This window comes from Oenanthe melanoleuca, chromosome 2 (genome assembly GCF_029582105.1).
Source record: "Oenanthe melanoleuca isolate GR-GAL-2019-014 chromosome 2, OMel1.0, whole genome shotgun sequence".
Taxonomy (NCBI): Eukaryota; Metazoa; Chordata; class Aves; order Passeriformes; family Muscicapidae; genus Oenanthe; species Oenanthe melanoleuca.
Window position 1 is genome coordinate 113,991,178 of NC_079335.1, and position 16,739 is coordinate 114,007,916.

Below are 16,739 nucleotides of genomic sequence, written 5' to 3' on the forward strand. Positions count from 1 at the left end.
TAGCTTGCTTGAAACTAAGAACAAAAACTGCAGCACGATACAGGTTTTCCCTTGTAAATATTTACAAGCTTTACCTTTCCATCACGTGAGGTGCTGCTACCATTAGAAATCAGAGTTTCATTCACACACCTCCTCTCTGCTGTGAGACCTCTTACCCATCTTAGGCACATGGATTTCAGCAGCTGACAACCAAGCTGTCATAGCAAAGAAGTAATTCCTCCAAAGATCATTTTTACAAAGATTATTTGCATTTACCTCTTTTAAAGAGGAGGTACTTGCAACTGCAGTGTTGTGTGGGATGAAAAACTATTTTGGAAGAACATTAGGAAGTATGTAATTATATGAGACGATTCATCTCATGCTAATATTAGGCCTGGAAACAGAGACAAGTATCACACGGCCTGCCTGGCTTATTTTAATTAGATGTCCTCCACCTGCTATTACAGTTATGATCCACGTCTTTGATTGCTCTGCCACAGACCATCCTGAAGCCTAGGAACTAGCCTGGAGTCATGCCACCGGAAAATCACAAAACCAACCAGGAGAATTACTCATCATTCTCCCTGCACCCCTTTTTGTACCTATTCTGGGGCTTCCTTCATCTGCACTCAGACCTGCAGCACACTCCTCCTGCCATACTAGCTTGCTGCACTTGTTTATTGCAGAAAGGAATTTTGTAGGAGGTTAAAGAATAATTTTAAAACCCACACAATTTTAATTACCTTGAAGAAATTATAAAAGCAATAACAAGGTTCAAAATAAAATATCATTTCATTAATGGTTAAATAATTATTGGAATTTTCTGGTTCATATAGTTTAGGGGAAACCATTTTACACAGGGAAGTGTACTAGGGGCTTTTTTGTTTGGTTGGTTTGGATTTTTAAATCCACTTGACTGTCACTTTCTGAAATTGCTTTCTTTGCTAGTCTAAGCTAGTCTTTGCTTGAGGGAGATGAAGTCTCTCCCTTTTTAGTCTGGAAAACTAAAATCCAAAACAGATGATTGCATAAAGAGCCCAAGCAACGATTTGCAAGACATGTCTTGTGTTTACTTAAAGATATGCCATTGAACATAAATAGAAAACTACCATGGGGACACAGCAAGAGGGCTTGTCTTCTCTCTCAGAACCTGATCATTTTAAGACAGCCCACTCCCTACTCAAAGCTGAAGATAGCCACCTGAAGGCAGTGAGTGAGGAGCAATAACCTTGCTGCTGCACATGGGATGTCTTCCTAGGGTACACTACAGGGAAAAACTGCTCAATTCACATGCTTTAAATCAAACCACAAACAAAAAAAAGTGATTTAATAATGATGTAACTAGCTGGCATTCAGTAATCTGTACATTCAGGATCAGTTTCACAACACATAAGCCACAATATTGGAATGAAATGTTAATTAATACCTATAAATTTTAAGCACAACTTATTCTAAGCATAACTAATCCCAAGAGTTACAGCATCATGTGTTTGTTACACACAAACCACTCTCTCACAGGGCTCGAGGGCAATGAGCCCTCACCATTCTCATCTGGGAGTGCAGTTTCCCCTACTTGCACCCCCATCTTGCTGGAAATGTGGGTGCTCTTGCTTTGTTTGCTTCCATGCTGCCCTCTACAATTCCTATGTGGCTATGAAATCACACCACTAGTTAACACACACAGATCCTTATTTTTTTGCTCCCTGTCCTGTGACCTCATGGCTGGATCACTCCAATGTGAAGGATGCTCTCTTAGGTCTAGACAGAAATTGTCATGCCAGAGGATGACTTTCAGAATATCAAAATAGGTTTTGACTACTGCTTTGTTCCGACTTCCTCTCCCATCCTGTCACAAATTTACATGGTGCTTTCATACTTCAAGCTGACCACTAATTTATTTTAAAAGTTCTTGGTTAATGGGGGTCATGTGGGTACCCAGTGGGTTATACCAACTGGTCCAAATAGGAAAAAAGCCAGTGAAGAAGCTCTTCTGGAGAAGAATTTATCAGTTTCAATATATTTACACCCTCATGCATTTGAATAGCAACTGGTCAGAATGCACTCACAATCCATCAACATTTGGGGCAAACTCACCACAGGGGTTAGCTGACCAAGAACACAGAGCATTGTGCTGCTACCAGACTCCTGCTGGATTGCACTGTCCCTGCTTGGATCAGGCACTGGGAAAGCACCATTTAACCTCCCACTCTGGCTTTAATTATCCTCAAATTGCCACAACATTTAGACATAAGAGTGATCAGCACCTTGTTCTGCTAAGGTATCCAGTCCTTAGGAACATAACCTCCATAGAAGGTATTTTAGAAATACAAACTTTGCTTTAAAACTAGACAAAATGAGGAATGGAAGTTGCTCCCTTTTAATGAGAGCAAGTTCACCACTTTATAATTAAGATATATAATTATATAAGTCCTGAGTGCATCAAGTAGCAAAAGAGTCTTCCTAAGAGATTTGTGTGTAATAGGCCATTAGTCCCCAGATCCCTATCCTGGATTTTGAAAACAGTGAGAAGATCCAAGAAAGACTGATTTTTTTTTGCTATTATTAATACATACCACATACCCATCTTCATGCATGGTCATCAGTAACCACTATGCTGATGATACTTGTTCAATGTCTGAGGACAAAATTTCTCTTTCAGCAGGCTTTTCATAAAGCATAATTAGATAAATTAAACTGTCCCTGCTAAATCTGCAGTCTCCAGAATGCCACTGTATGGTTAATTTACTTGTCTTTGTTCCATCCCTATTGTGCTGGTTTTTGTATTCCACGGGTTGATGTAGCAACCATGTATAAACATGAATACACTCCTGGCATAATAGGAAAAGCATGCAAACAAACAAACAAACAAACAAACAACAGTTTCCTTCTCATGTAAAGGAATACCTTTAGCTCAGGCCAGATAGTTTTTATGAAGAGCACAGAGGTAACTAGGAGAAGAAGCAAGTGGCCTCTGAAAGTCACTTCTGTTCTCCATGCTTTACCAGGGAAGCAGAAGACACAAAATAAAGAAGACATTAGAAAAGTAATGAGTCTGAGCTGTTACTATAGGGGTTTAGGCTGCTACTTTAAGGGGTTTTCCTAGTGGAGCAACAGTCTGTTAGCAGTAAACAGAATGGAAGCACAGCAGAAATATCATAAGCCTCCCAGTTCAATGCAATCAATACTAAATATTTAATCAAGTCTATTAAAATGGATAGCAATACAAGTCTTCAAGGAAAACAAGAACAAAAGTAATTTAACAGCAACGATTTATAAAATAGTTTTCAGAAGCTGATTTTGTAAGCACAGTAACCAAACACCAGAGACTACAGATTAGAGCCTTTCCCCTTTCCCCTTTCCCCTTTCCTGGTCTCCTTACATATGTTCCAACTCATATTCAACTTTACAGCAAGACAGGTAGCACCTACCTATATGAAGATGATATAACCCATTTGCAACAATCATGGACTAGGCTCTGCCCACAATCCCTCAAACATCAGCCATGTACATCGTGCCAGTGCCTCTAATTTATGTCTTGTTTCTTAACAGCAGAGAGGAGAGTGATCCTAGAATCACTTTGCAGAGCAATTGACTACTAATATGGGTAAAAACTGATCAAAAAGCTCCCATTAAAAAGTCAACTACCTAGCTGTCAATCAAGCATCTAAAACATATGTTCTTCTAATAGTGGTAAATGCAAGATGCTTGAAATTGAAAACCTATTCAAGTAGTTTTATATAAATAAAGGCATACAGAAGTAAAAAATTATTAACAAATCTCAGAATGAAAACTACATACAAATTTTGACTTGTCAAGCTGTTGGCAGTGAAACTGAAACAACCATTCCTTGACTGAAGTGCCCTTATACCATGAATATCATATTCAAGAAATACAAAGCAAACTTAGCAAAGGAGAGACCAGTCAGAACAGAATGATGTTTGACAATCACCAGGGTGACCTTTCAAGCACAGAGAAATTGCCAGCATTCAATTCTAATACTGAAATATCTTGTTTCACAACAATTAGAACACAATTTACATAGCACAGAAATTATTTCAAGTAACAAGTTATCATAAAACACATTCTTTCTATGAGGTGGTGAATTCTACCAACACTAAGGTCAGCCTGTATTTAAGGTCCAGTTACTAATATGATGCCAAAACACTCTTGGTCAGCAGCCCTGGGACTAAAACATGCCTTTGCACTGATTCAATTGAACTCTTGCTTTGAGTTGGCACAAACCATTCGTTGGGCAGTTCAGACAAAGCTGGCAAGCCTAACCAAAAAGGCTTTTTCATCAGCTCAGAAGAAACTCTTGTTGGCATGGCTGTCCATGTGGCAGTAAACTTGTTTTGGTCCTGTTTGCACAGACAAGATCAAAACACTGGTCACAGTACTTGGAAGCCAACTACAACTTGTATGTTTTATATCTGTAAGGGAAATATGAACCAATTAAAGTTTTAAGAATGCTCCTAAAAAATGCCAGGTTTTCTTTCAGAAGACAAAAAGAAATTTTTATGCTCTGTTTTGGACATCTAATCTGAATCATATTAAACACTTGAACAACTTTGAGGGCTCAGAAAGAATAAAAATTAACAGCATTTAATAAAAGCACAATTTCTTTGGCAATTTCTATCTTGCTAACCTTAAAACACCAGTTCCAAACTGGATTCAGGGGACACTTTATTGGTACAGAAGGCAATTTCTTGCACTCTATCACTGTTTGGTGATGGACACTTAACAACCTGGCTGATCAAGTGTATTAATGAGGCACTAAAATGTTTTAAGGCATAAAGTAGGTATTAAAATTTCTTTGATACATTGCATGCATTTAAAGGCAACTCATTTAAAAGTTGCAGGTCTTCTTGATGAGCATATAAAAAGGTTTGTTATCCAGAGATTTTTCTCATTATTCGCTTTCAGAGTTCATTTACCCTTGATTCACTTATTAATTCCAGCAGGTTTCACTGTTCTCAGACAAAGGAAAAACCACCGTTTCATATACTTTGGTACAGTTATGGTGGATTAGGAAAGAAAAAGGCAGGAAACAGAAGAATCCATAACCCCAAAATGACAATAAGCTTCACCTATATTGCTCATTTCTCCTCTAATTTATCTATCCTGTAACAATGATATAGCTAAGGGCTGAATTCAGAAGGCTTCAGAAGGGAAACACATTACTCTTTTCAGGGGCAAGGTGAACTGGCCCTAACTATTCCAGGCATAATTATGTTTCACAAGCTAGTGAAGAGTTTTCAATGAACCTGTTCATTAACTGAAATTCAGGGAGATGTTTTTGCAGTGCAAACCAGCAAGAGTTTTGCTTTATTTCCTGTACAAACAAGCAGAAGGTATGAAACTGAATTAACTGCTCTTCAGGAAGAAAGGGAAGAACTAAGCAAGGCTCTGAATAGTTATCAGCTAGGGAATAGCTGTAAGGAATAGCAAGCAAGAAAATTGTCTGAATTACAATTGGTTGCCTTACCTACTCCTAGAGAAATATTACAAAGAACTAGGGAGGTTTTCTGAAATGTATCCTTAAAGTTTAGATGCTCAAACTCACAAACAATATCATAAGCTTGTTTTTTTAGATCTAAGGACATCTACTTCAAGGCAGCACCTGTAGGTTTTTTGCCCTGCTATCATAAGCACTCTGCTCTAAAACCTGCTTGTAACAATAGCTAAAAGCCTTTGTAAAGACTAAGCCTATTTTTCCTTATGGTCAGATTTTACTTATTTCCCTTCATACCAAGGTCAGGACTTACCATTCTTTTTGGGTTTATTTTCCCCTAGCCTCTGTAGTATATCTGGACTCAGAAGCTTTGTCTCCACCTCGTTTGTTTTACTAAATGAGAACACCAGGCTCTCCAAAATCATTACCTTGTCAAGAGCTTTCCACAAACAACCTAAGTGCATCAAGGTGGTTTTACAGCTGAAGCAAATAGCCCTGCTGAGAAACAACACCTCTTAGCCCAGTTAACACACTCATACTGCCCTAGACAGGATAATATAATTGGACACTGCATTTGGGGTCAGGGCCACTCTTGGTGATAGACCATTTTGCTCTGGATGTTTCTGGGATCTGCCAACAAGTCCCTACTTTTCTTTTGTATGATGTAATTTCCATACAACTTGCCAAAAGCCTCATTTGGCTATCCAATCCATCAGGAAAAGCAACACATCTTTGTGAAACTGTATAATGGACAGAACAGGAGTAGATATTAAGCACAGATAAGCCAAGACACCTTTTACCATTTGAGATACTGATGATTAAACTGCACAGTTTCAAAGTAGAGGTGCACCACTGAGTTCTGTCCAGAAATGAAATTCCCAAGGTTTTACTTGCTTTACTTTTACTAGTTGTAATTTTGTGTTCGTAATTTACTAGATGCTGGGATAAAAGGCAAAAGAGAATATGAGCAGTGGTACATTTTTCATAATTGTTATTTTTTAAGGGATTGACTGAGGTTTTTTTTCTCCTGATTATAACTGCTGCTTTGAGAAGACAGTCAAACAACGATCCCCATATCCATGGCATAAATCTTTTTTTGTTAGGCTATGTTTTACCATTTGGCCTATGTTAGCATTTGGCCTTCCTATGCAATTACAGTTCATCAAGCACAAAAAGTATCTGTCAGTCTATTAATTTTCTGCTGGAATCCTCCATTATGCTCACTTGAGTGTGCAGATCAAGCTTCTTCAGGATCCATCTGGTAGTGACCCCTGTCATTAAAGAGGAATTCCATCCACTGCTCAGCCCTCCCTTGCATCAGTGGCTCCTAACTTTCTCATGCAAATTCTGTCAAGCCAAAAATGTCTGTGCCTGTTCTCAGCCCAGAGACGAATTATTTTGGATAGCATGAGTAAAATCAATTCAGTCACTTGAGTTAAGCCAGCATGAAAAATAAGCTGCGCTTTCGCCATATGTGCTGATTGAAATATTCAAGCATGGAAATCTTAAAAATGGCTAATTCTCCACACGTCATTCCAGGTTGTTTTATAAATCCTCATAGAGGAAGGAAAGATTATTCATGGCTAATGAAAAATGGTTCAGTAATTGTAAACTTACAAGCATTTAAAGTCACACATTTGTTTAAATTTTCCCTGAAATAAGGGATTTGTTAATGCTGCTCACCTTTAAAGCTAATCAGTTAACAATAATGTCCCTTGCTTTAAGTCTGTTTCAGTATAAAATAAGTGTAACTGTATCACATTTTAAAATATTCTTTTCTCAAAAAAAAAAATACAATAAATAACACTGACATGACATTCATGAATCAAGATCTAGGATTCTAAGATATTCCCAGAAATACGTGATTCCTGCAGTATCAACTCTGTCATATTCAAAACACTCAGTATTGGCTGTTCTGCACTGCATGAATCTTGATGACCTATTTTTTTCTGTTACTTAAACTGTTGATCTTGCATACAATATATAGAAAGAATACAGTGGCTAAAACAACAAAATTATGGTCATGTATCAGGGGCTGGGTACACCCACCTTGTGAGTCACAGCTTCGATCTTTTGGACCCTGCCCCACTAAATTGGCATTTGGTCATACAATGCAAGAGCCAAAATTTCCTTGGGACTCCATAGAACAAATGGAGGCAGACAAATCCCACTTTAAGAGCTTTCAGCTTTGAAGATAATTGAGGGCAAGGAAAAGTGAGATATTATGTCAGTGGATCATTACAAGTATGACAGTTACTGTCATCTTGGATTTATTTTATTTGATGGCCATGGAGGTAAAGTCTGGAATTATGGCAGATATAGGGTTAAAACAGTCAGAGAAGTATAAAACAAGAAAGTAGGGTAAAAGTACTGAGATGAAGCAAGTGAAAAGAGCTATAGAGCAGTGCATACAAGAAGATTAAACGACCTACAATCCTTTAAGGAAATACCACTACCTAAAATGTAAATCAGTGAAGAGTATTGAGCTAAAGACTATTTTTCTCTCCCAATTTCCTAACTGATCTCTCTGTCGAAAGTTTGATCCATCTAGAATTAAAAGGAGAAAAGAGTGCATAAAAATGAAATGAGGATCTCAGAATCTGGCCTCTAGTATTTTCACCTGACCTATTTTTCACATCATCACTAACAAGCTACAGCTTTATGTTAGGAAGGTAAAGCATCTGTATAATCGTAGTCAATAGTGTTCTCATTAGGAGTAACTAATGTTCTTACAATTGTTTGAAACACTTTATTTGCTATAGGAGCAAGGTCAAAGTCTTGCAGAAGTAAATTAATTGTAGTAGTGTTTGTGCAAGTTGCAAACACCTGCAGCTATTCCTGAGACCCAATGGTCAATGTCACTAACCCAAACTGGGAAGCAATGATATGGAAGTAATGATATTGTCAGGTAAATAATCTTGCTGTTTTTAAAGATGAGGACTTAAAAAAAAAATCTTCCCCCCCACCCTACAAGAATTTTATACCATAACTAATAACTTTTAAATAAGTATTAAGCTGTAAAATCAACATAATGGGTGCCTTTTCATCTACATTTATCCCTTTATACTTCATTTTAGTGGAGTTGCATGTGTTCAACTGCACCACATTAACAAGTGTGCACTGTTTACATTGCAGGCAGTGTCCACAGGTTAGTTCACAGCTCTGCTGGATCTGATCAGAGCACAGGCTCTCTCCCCAGACAGTGTTCAAATGTTTTTGAAACAGTCTCTGTAATAGTTGATCTCAGTCTGAATTGAGTCTGTGTGCTGCAGAGCTAATACCTTGATGCTAGTTGATGATCAAATGCTCTCAGTGAGAAAATGCCTGATGCCTCAGGCTATGTTTCAGATTAAAGTCAGATCCAGCATTGGGTTTTTTATGTATTATATATTTGTATTGCATTCTTAAACTTTTCCTGAAAGTTTTTAACACTAATATAAACACATAATTGAGAGATTCATATATTTTAACCATTTTGATTCTCTCATAATATTTAGTTATGAAGTCCTCGTGTAACCACTTCATGTGAAAACCAATTACAAAAAAAAACCCTTTCATTTTGTTAATAGTGTGAACAGATGCCAGTAGCAGTGGATCCTTCTACCTCTAACAGAGAAGACATTACTAGACAGATGATCCATCCATATGAGAAACTAGGAGTAGGGCACCTGATATGTATCTGCCCCATGCCAAGACTGCAGGGATTCTCTGATTTGCACAGGATTTTGAACCAATCTGCAGCAGCTGCATCTTTTCAGTGTAAGTGTTTTTGTTATGGCTCTTTTCTTCTATCAGTAATTGCTTAGTATGTTTAAACAGTGTGGAACAGAGTAGAACTCATTTTTCTTTTATCTCAAGAGTTTAAAACTTATTTTGACAGGAAACTTAATCATTTGGCTATAAGTTAAGGTGGCAGGAGATGCTCTGCACTCTTCTTGGTGTGGTTATGCCACTGCATAGCCAAGAGAATAAAGATTCCATGAGAGGCAGTGTTCCAGCAAGACTGTAGCTGAGGGTTAAAGCTTCTCAGTTCTCATACTGAGAATAAAGTCACTTTTTTAATCAACTGTACTTCCCTATTGTGACTTTTACAGGCTGGCAGCCAGCAGACTTCCAGAATAGGCAAAAGGACCTAGTCATCATGTGGCCATGTTGCACACATGCCTGATAACCTGGTTTATCAAACCTCCTGGAATATAACAGGATCATTATAGCTGAAATACAGTTCATGGATCTAAATCAGGATTTTAATTTGTGGAGCTATAAATATTGGATGAATATCTAGATCTTCACTCATGACAAGGACAGGTATTCCAAGCATTGCCATAGAGGCATCTTTTGCAAGTGTATCAATGAAAATAAAATACATTGGGCCATAAAGACCCTCAGTTAAACAAACACTGTTGCCATCTATTATTCTTTCAGTTAATACAATCTCTAACTCCAACAACTACAACCCAGTGCCAAATATATGAAGTAGTGCTGCCATCTGAAAAACATATGAGTATATCCTGAGAAAAGAGCATATACTGCACACCACCTTATATTTAGTAAATAACTTCTGTTTAACATTAAACCTCCTTGTACTTCTCATGCAGTTGCCTAGTTGCAAATGCAAAGTCAGGTATTTTTATCTTGTGCAAGACTATGCTTCCATGAGCAATTATAATCTAATTAAAGTCATTAATGTTTATGCCCTAGGGAAACATTCAGTTATTTGTAGGCATGTGAGTTTTTCCTGTCTTCCAATCCTTGTAATTTATGCTTTGTTGAGCACTTCTAAATATCCACAAGTTACTTCACTTGCCACCTTAAAGCTGTGCCACCCTGTAGCCTATGGCACTGTTTTCAGTGCTTCTATTTAAAATTATACTGAATAAAAATGGGTACTATACCTATCAAAGTTTCAGAACTGGAGCAGCTTTTGAAGCCAGGGTATTTTTTTCCATTTACCAAAAGATGTTCAAGTTTTTCATACCATAAATCATGCCTTAATCAGAGTTCAGAAGTGTCTGTGCCTTTCAAATGCAAGCAGATACCTAGAAGTGTCTGAAAGAATACACCAGTGATTTCAGAACCTAGAGCACTACTATAATCCTCTATAAAAACTATTTTGGAGCCAGGAAGTGTCAGTGAGGTAAAGATTTTAAGACAGGGTTGGAAAATTTCCTATTATTTATCAATTAGATAGCAAATCTTTTCACCATTAAATTAATAAAATTTTGTAAACTGCTAGAGTTTTATTTTCAGAATTCTGTTGGGACTTGATCCATAGACACTAAAGCCAATCCAAAGGATCCTACTGATTTAAGCAAACTCTGAAGCCAACTTCAGCATCTTTCAGTGTCAGTACAGAGGCCATGAGACAGAAGAATAAATGGTGGTATCATTTTCACAGAGTGTCTGTACTAACTTCCCAGGTTTCCAGGTTAGGGCTTTTTCTGCTTGGAACTGGGAATGTTTGGGTGCAAGGTGAAACAGCCAGCCAAAGAGTTCATGCTTTCATTTCAAGCAATCCAACTCAATTACTGCAGAGGGTGTGGGAAGTGATCAGTCTGTATCACTGCTGTCAGCCCAAGGGAGGATCACTCCTGATGGCCTGTGACAAACAAAACTTTTTCACAGCTGTGTCTACTAGTCTATCACCAAAAACTGTTCCACATCACTTCAGAGAAAAAGGGATTTTAACTGCAGCTGTAGAAAACAAGTACTTTCTCATGTAATTCCACATTTCAAACATTTTTCACTCCATATGATTAAAAACTAAGGTTCTTGAAGGTTTTTCACCAAGAGAAAGCATGTTTTCCCTGACACTTCCAGATCAGGCTCAACATATTGTACAACCTGGTCTAAACAAGGTAAGTTTAAGCCTTTTTCTAACATAGCATGAGCACCAGGTTGTCATGGGGTGGAACTGTTGCATATATACGTTATCTATAAACACTCAAACATTTTACTGCAGCCAGGACTTGATCCCAGTAGAGTTTGTGAACTTGATAGTTGTGGTTTGGGACAACTGCTTGTCCATCTTTATCTCTCTGCAGCACAGGGTCAAGATAGCTGTCCCAAACTAAGCTAAATATACTTCAGTTTGACAACCAGTCACTTAATGACAAAAGTAATTTCAGTAAAATATTCCCAACCAGTGGCAGTAATGGTCCTTTTGGAACACATTCTAAATAGCAATCAGCATGGGCAGCCTGACCTTGACTGAAATCTGTTCAGAAGACATTTCATTAATGAGAGCAGGAAGCTAGAATAGTCTGACATGGCCTGTATTCTCCACAGACTGGGGTGCTTTTCAGCTAGAGTGCCCTTTAGTAGGGGTCTGCTTGCCATAAAGTACAGTCCCATGGTCAAGGCAGTATGGGTCATTAATGTGGAGTCAGGAGGATTTAAGCACATATTGTTACATACAAGTTGTTCTAAATATGGATTATGAAATCATTGATTCTTGGGAATTATTCTTAGTATCTGCAGAATTAAGAAATGCAGGCAAATATTCTGTCTCAATACATAAGCATAACTTTATTTACAATGTTTTTTAAGTTGGCTTAAGAACGTGTATGGAAATAGTCTTCTTTCTACAAACTGTTGCATACACAATCCTAGGGGGGGAAAAAAAGCAAAAATTAAAATCCTTTTCTCTATTTTCAAACTAGAAAGATGTCAAGTGGTTCTGAACATCTGAGTTGCTTGTATTACTCAGGAGAAGTGTCCATCAATCTTTAGGATAAATAAAATAAACTCCATTTATTTTAGGTGCCTTTACATATCTTGTTTAGTGCGTATATCAGGACATCATAAGCTTAAACATTATGCTGAGAAGGTTTAATTATCTGCTACTTGCATCACATATCACCAGCCCACACTTTACTGTCCAAGCTATTAACTGAAAGTTTGGAATATGACTACAGGTTAAAATGGATTTATTTGATTAATGTGTGTATACAAGTGTGGGTTCTCTTGTGAACTATTCAAGTGTTGAGTTTAATTGAGCTACAGCTGGTGCTGACTGTGTTTTCAGAGAGTAGGGATTTACTGACTGATTGACTGTCTCTCCTTTTTAACCTGGATGAAGATGCATTCAGGAAGAAGTGAGATTTCCTGATGATACAAAACCACAGGGAGAATAGAAAAAAATGAAAAGAGCATTAAACTGAATGAAAATAAAAGCATATAAAATCAAGTAGTTTATATAAAAGGAATGAAACTAGACATACCAGTTAGAAAATTCATGAAATCAGGGATCTTGTTTGTAAATCTCTAATTCAACTGGGGAGGAAGGAAGAGGGGAAAAAAAACAGATAAGAGCTGCTACTCCAATGACAATGCAAATCTCCTTTGGAGAGGCAGAATAAATTAAATTAATGAACTTTTAAAATCCTTCAGCTGAGAACCTCTCTCCCTTGTTGGCAGAGCTAGATACAGCTGTTCAAATGGTATCACAGAAGGAAAGTAGAAAATGAGAAAAAGAAAGAAATTTCAAAAATTTTCTTCCTTGCTCAAGGATGTCAAAGATCCTGTGTGACTTGTAATAAGTACTGCTTATCCTAAGAAAAGGCAGTGAAACCAAATACAAATTGCCAGGTGTAACCAAAAGTATAAAAGAGAAATAGAACTATCCAGTTAGAAAAAAAACCCAAAAACAAATACAATACCCCAAACCTCCAAAGACTTAATCATCTGGAAAAGCCCTGCAAAATTTAACATTTGTCATCATTTTGCCTGAATAGAAGTTCTGGACAATGATCCACAAAGATCCACAAGGGTTCTTTCCATCTATTCTGGATGTGGAAAACCAACACTCCACATCTATTCTGCCCCTGTTCCATCTTCCAACATTAATAGAGCACATCCTGCCCTTTTGTAGGTGGGAAAGGCACTTCTGTATTTCAAGTTTTTCTTCTGTTTGATCTTTCCTCTTTTTCACCAATAATGTCATTGCTGTCCTTCCATAAAATGTGATCTGTTCTTTACATGAAGGTTTAATATACCATTTTTTTCCTCCTCCCTTGCAGGGGAGAAATACAGTAATTTTTAATACTCCTTAACATATATTTTGTTGCTGCCCACAGTTATAAATTAAGATGTTCTAGAAATATGGTTTGTTTTCATAATGCATATTTTTGTTCACTGAGAATAAATATGTTCTATGCAAAAAAAATTGAGGAAATCTAATTATTTATAAAATCTTAATGGTTCTGAATAATGTCCCTAGTATGACTTTGTATGTACAGTCTAGGAAGTTGTAACATCAGATTTTCAATAAGTTTTTCCCTTTTTTATACTAGGATAGGAGAAGTTTTAAGAACACTCTGTGCTAGGTTTGCCAGTATCTCCAAGGCTTGAAAATCTCAACTGTCATCTGACTCGACAGGTCACAGAAGCAGATGTACTTCTAAAAACACACACAGGAGCTGGGAGAGAAGACATACAATGTGTGGGACTGTGATGCCATGATGTCACTGAGAATTTTGACTTTTAACTCGGATTTCAGAGCACAAACCCCTCTAGCTGGCCAATCTTAAGCTTCTCTCCCCAGCGTTGTGGCTTCTCTTCTGTTCTGTAACCCTGGTTTGCCAGATGTCTCTCAACAGATGGCTGATTGGAAGAACTGGCTCTTTTTGGCACAGGGGGTCACCAACCAGGAAAGAGCCATGTGCTCAATGTGTTATGCAATAAAATATGAAGCTTGAGCTCAAATGACAGAGTCTATTCCCGGTAAATGAGATCTGACAAGTCTAAGGAATATATTGAAAGTGTAAGATTTTATTCACATGGTAGTCAGAACAACTCCTCAAAAATACCTATCCTTATCCATCTCAGAGGAATTCAATGGACACAAACACTAAAAAATGAGAATATAGAAAAGAAAAAAAAAACCTAAACCACAAGAAAATACACACACACTCCCAGCAGTAACCTCTGATCGCTGAGTATCACAATGGCAGAGAGAGCCACAAATTCCCCAAGTTCTTTGTGACAGTGTGCACAGTACATACAGTGCAGAATAAGAATGAGTAGGTGCTCCTACTGTTGACACTTCTTTAAATAGTGTCCCATTCATATGGATAGAGGAGAAATAAATTGCGAGGAAAAATTACTGAGAGTTTTTCATACTTAGCAGAGTATAGGTGAGGTGCTTACAGTGTGGTATCCCCTACACTGTGGTATCCTCTCCTTTTTTCCTCCAGGTATAATCTACTCTCTACAGAAGAAATAAATTAGGTGTCTTTCCAGATTTATGAAGAACATTTAGAAGAGAGATACAAGTATGGCAAAATTTAAAATATCCATGGGAAATAATGTAAAAACATATATAACTATTAACACGCTGATTTTTTAAAAATTCTACCAAGATTGACAGCTATGGCTTCATCCTTGCAGGTCTGCATGTACATTATCAAATATACAAACGTTGTATTCCTATTTTATTCCAGCAAAAGGAGATAGCCTTTGCTTTGGCCAGCAAGTCTTGATACTTCTCCTGTGCTAGAGTAATTAAAAGCAAAGCTATAAAGCTTCTAATTCCTAAAAGGATGTAATAAAATCCCACAATCTTTTTATTCTCTTCCTCCAAAGTACTATTTATAAATCCTATCTTTGATAGCTTTTCTGCAAACTATTTGTAAAGCACATTCACTTGCAGAGTAATCTGGCTCCACCAAGTGACGATTGCTGTGATTGCTAGTCTACATTTGGACATAAGAAAACACACAAATATTAACCTAATTTTGTAACATGGGATTTTTCTGGATAGCTTTGAACTTCACTATATCAGACACTCAAATAGATTATCTTGCAATGTAGATGGTAAGTGAAAATACTGAAGCAACGAAAGGAACTTATTTGTCCCACTGCATGATGATGAAATTTTGTCTTACAAAAGTACCCATTGAATTACTATTAGTAACTCCACCAATAACACTTGTGAGAATAACTGTAGGAGGGTTGGAGGGAGGCAGGAGAATAAATTATCTTCCTGAAATTTATTCTACATCTTCCATGTGCAGATATATGAGACAAAGCCTGCTGTAATATCAAGAATGTGTATGAATTAACTTGCTACTCAGTCCTTAATGTCAGGTCTATGAGAACATGCTCTGGACAGCTAAAAACAAAGTGGATGAAAACCACAGGTGTAAAGATTATTATAAAATGCATTCTGCAAAACTATTTCTGAACAATGGCACATTCTGAAATGGAAGTTTATAAAGTGCTTCAGGTGCCCAGAGAGATACCATGAAAAGCCTGACAGTGAAACTGGAAATGCTTTGGATGCTGCCTGCATTGACTTTGTGAACCCACCCAAAGATCCTGGGTTTGGATTTTGCAAGCTCACAGGGGCAAGAAAAAATAGCTCTGATGAAATTTGAAACTACCATGTAGCTGTTCTAAGTTTTAAATATCACTGTTAATCAATTATAAATTTTACCATAAACACCAGAATCTTCTTTATCATCTTGATTATTTGCAGTTGTTATTTTTGATGAGGAAGACTATGGAAAGGCTGAGCAAACTGTCTTTTGTTACCTCAGAGTTTTACTTTGATTAATTCTTAACAGAAGAACCAATACAAGAGGTCAGGAGCTATTGGAAAGAATCATAAACCAATGCCCATGGATCTGCACATATGTATTCATATATGGGGCATACAAACTACTAGAAATTAATTTAATATATTAATATCTTTGGATTATCATCCTCTCTGCCATTGTCCCTAGCTATACAATAATGCAGTGTTTGTTTAATTTGTGTGTTCTCAGTTACAAGTTCTGCTCCTTTGAAAAGACTGGTTGGAGAGGAAGCCTGCTCCACATAACAGTAGATAACTCAGCATGCCCAAGGGAAAGAAAGCCAGAGGGGACCAAGAAGGAATAGACAGGACATTCACAAGAAAGAACGGCCTGGCTCTAGAAAGACTGGAAAGAACTTGCAAACAATATTACACAGAAATTGTGGGCACCCAGCAGCTCAAACCTAGGATCTGTTTGCAGTGATAGTGGACAAGAAGAGAACAATGCATAAATCTTTTTTCTGCGGCATCACCTCAAGTTGCCTTAAGTTTTCTTTAAATAAAAAAGTAGAAATGCAACTCTTTATTTAAATAAAGTTCAGCATTTTTTAAGCCTAGAATTTTTTGGATCTTCTGGGGGAGCTCATTATAAGATGAAAGCCTGAGCATTCCACATCAAAGCTGTATTCCACTCCACATCTTGTCACAGGAGGAACAGACAACCTTGCAGACCAATAGAAGCTTCTAGTGTCCTAGATCCTGGTGTTATTCTGAGAAAGGGCAGGGGGA